Consider the following 2,654-nt stretch of genomic DNA (forward strand, 5'->3'; position numbering starts at 1 on the left):
ATAATTTATGTATAGGGTTTAGAATACTGCCTAGTGCATAGTAAGAATTAAATAAAAGGTGATTTTTTTATTATGAAACCAACAGTTATTTTGTAGTATATATTTTAATAAGTAGATGCTATTTAAATGACAATTTTTCCCAATATACTGAACTCAAAATATGCACAAAGAAATATGAAGAAAATGGAAGGGCATCACCACATATTTAATCACATATGTTTCTTCATTTTAAGAGAAATGTTCTTTCTTTAATTTTATGAATACTGTTACAAATATTCTATAGAAAGTTAAACCTTTCAAAGGCATTTGACAAAATACACTCATTCATGATAAAAAATTCTCAGAAAACTGGGCATGTGGAGGACTTCCTCAACTTGATAAAGGATATCTACAAAAAACCTACAGCTAATATCATATTTAATAGTGAGATACTTGAAGCTTTCTCACAAAGATCAAGCACAAGACAAGAATGTTCTAGCTCACCAGACCTTTTCAATATTGTGCTGGAAGTTCTAGCTAAAGCAATATGGCAAGAAAGGGAAATAAGAAGGCAAAAATATTGGGAAGGAATAAATAGAACTGTCTACTCTCAGGTGACATGATCATCTATATAGAAAATACAAAAGAATTGATGAAAAAAAAAACCCAAAATAAAAAACAAAACCAACCTCCTGGAACTAATAAGTGATTATAGCAAGGTTGCAGTATACAAGATTAACATTCAGAAGTCATTCATTTTCCTATACACTAACATGAACAATGGAATTTGATTCAAAACAAAATTTACATTAGCACCTTCAAAAAATATAAAATTTAAGTATAAATTTAACAAAATATGACAAGATCTTTATGAGGAAAACTATAAAACTCTGATGAATGAAACTAAAGAACTAAATAAATGGACAGCTATTCCATGTTCACAGATATGAAGACTCAATATTGTCAAGATGTAGGTTCTTCCAACTTGATCTATAGATTCAAGGAAATCACAATCAAATTCCAACAAGTAATTTTGTGGATAACAACAAATTGATTTTAAAGTTTATATGGTGAGACAAAAGACCCAGAATAGACCGCACACTATATAAGAAGAAATTTGAAGGACTGACACTACCCAACTTCAAGCTTACTATAAAGATACAGAAATCAAGATTTATACAGTATATATTGTACTGGTGAAAGAACAGACAAAGAGAACAGTGGTATAAAATAGAAAGCCCCAAAGTAAACCCTCATAAATATAGTCAACTGATCTTTGACAAAGGAGACCAGGTAATACAATGGAGCAAATATAGACTTTTCAAGAAATAAGGCTGAAACAACTGGATATCCACATGCAAAAAAAAAAGGAATTTAGACACAGACCTTATACCCGTCACAAAAATTAACTCAAAACGGATTAGAGACCTAAATGAAAAACATAAAACTATAAAACTCCTAGAAGATAGCAAAGGAGAAATCTAGATGACCTTGAGTATGGCAATGACTTTTTGAGACAACATCAAAGGCATGATCTATGAAAGAAATAATTGATAAGCTGCACTTTATTAAAATTTAAAACTTTGATTCTGGGACTTCCCTGGTGGTCCAGTGGCTAAGACTCTGTGCTGCCAATGCAGGGGGCCCAGGTTCGATCCCTGGTCAGGGAATTAGATCCCACATGCCACAACTAAGAGTTTGCATGCCACAACTAAAGATCCTGCATGCCGCAACTAAGACCTGGCACAGCCAAAAAAAAACAAACAAAAAAAAACAAATTCTGTTCTGAAAGACAATATCAAGATGATGAGAAGACAAGCCACAGACTGGGAGAAAATATTTGCTCAAAAGACACATTTGTAAAGGAGATTTATCCACAGTATAATTCAACATTAAGAAAACAAGTTGATAAAAAAAAAGGGGGGACAAATACTTTAACAGACACCTTAGCTAAAAAGATGTATAGATGACAAATAAGCATATGAAAAGATGCTCCAAGTCATGTCAGTAGAAAAACGTAAATTAACACAACAGTGAGAAACCAGTACACACTTATTAGAATTGCCAAAATTCAGAACACTGCCAACATAAAATGCTGACAAGGATGTGGAACTACAGCAACTCTCAATAATTGCTGGTTAGAATAGAAAATGGTCCAGTCACTTTCGAAGACAGTTTGGCAGTTTCTTATAAAACTTACTTTGGTGTTTATTCAAGGGAGTAGAAAACTTATATCTACACAAAAACCTGCAAATGAAAGCTTATAGCAGCTTTATTCATAATTGCCAAAACTTGGAAGTAACCAAGAAGTCCTTTAGTAGAAGAAAGTATAAACTATGGCACAACCAGATAATGAAATATTACTCAGTTCTGAAAATAAATGAGCTTTTAAGCCATGAAAAGACATGGAAGAAACCTAAATACATATTACTAAGTGAAAGAAATAAATCCAAAAAGGGTATATACTATGTGATTCAAACTATATGACCTCCTGGAAAAGGCAAAACTATGGAGACAGTAAAAAGATCAGTGGTTGCCAGGAACTGAGCCTGGGAAGGGATAAGTAGGTGGAGCACAGAGGATTTTTAATACAGTGAAAATATTCTGTATGATACCATAATGATGAATACATGTCATTATACGTGTATCCAAGCCCATAGAATGTACAACGCCAA

At 32.7% G+C, this 2,654-nt stretch overlaps 1 non-coding gene across 1 annotated transcript; it reads left to right on the forward strand.

The window, feature by feature from the left end:
* The first annotated feature begins 1,576 nt into the window (after positions 1 to 1,576).
* Positions 1,577 to 1,649, forward strand: TRNAG-GCC (transfer RNA glycine (anticodon GCC)). Its single transcript has one exon. It is a non-coding gene; the product is annotated as a tRNA-Gly (tRNA).
* The last annotated feature ends 1,005 nt before the right edge of the window (positions 1,650 to 2,654 follow it).

This window comes from Balaenoptera ricei, chromosome 5 (assembly GCF_028023285.1).
Source record: "Balaenoptera ricei isolate mBalRic1 chromosome 5, mBalRic1.hap2, whole genome shotgun sequence".
NCBI lineage: Eukaryota > Metazoa > Chordata > Mammalia > Artiodactyla > Balaenopteridae > Balaenoptera > Balaenoptera ricei.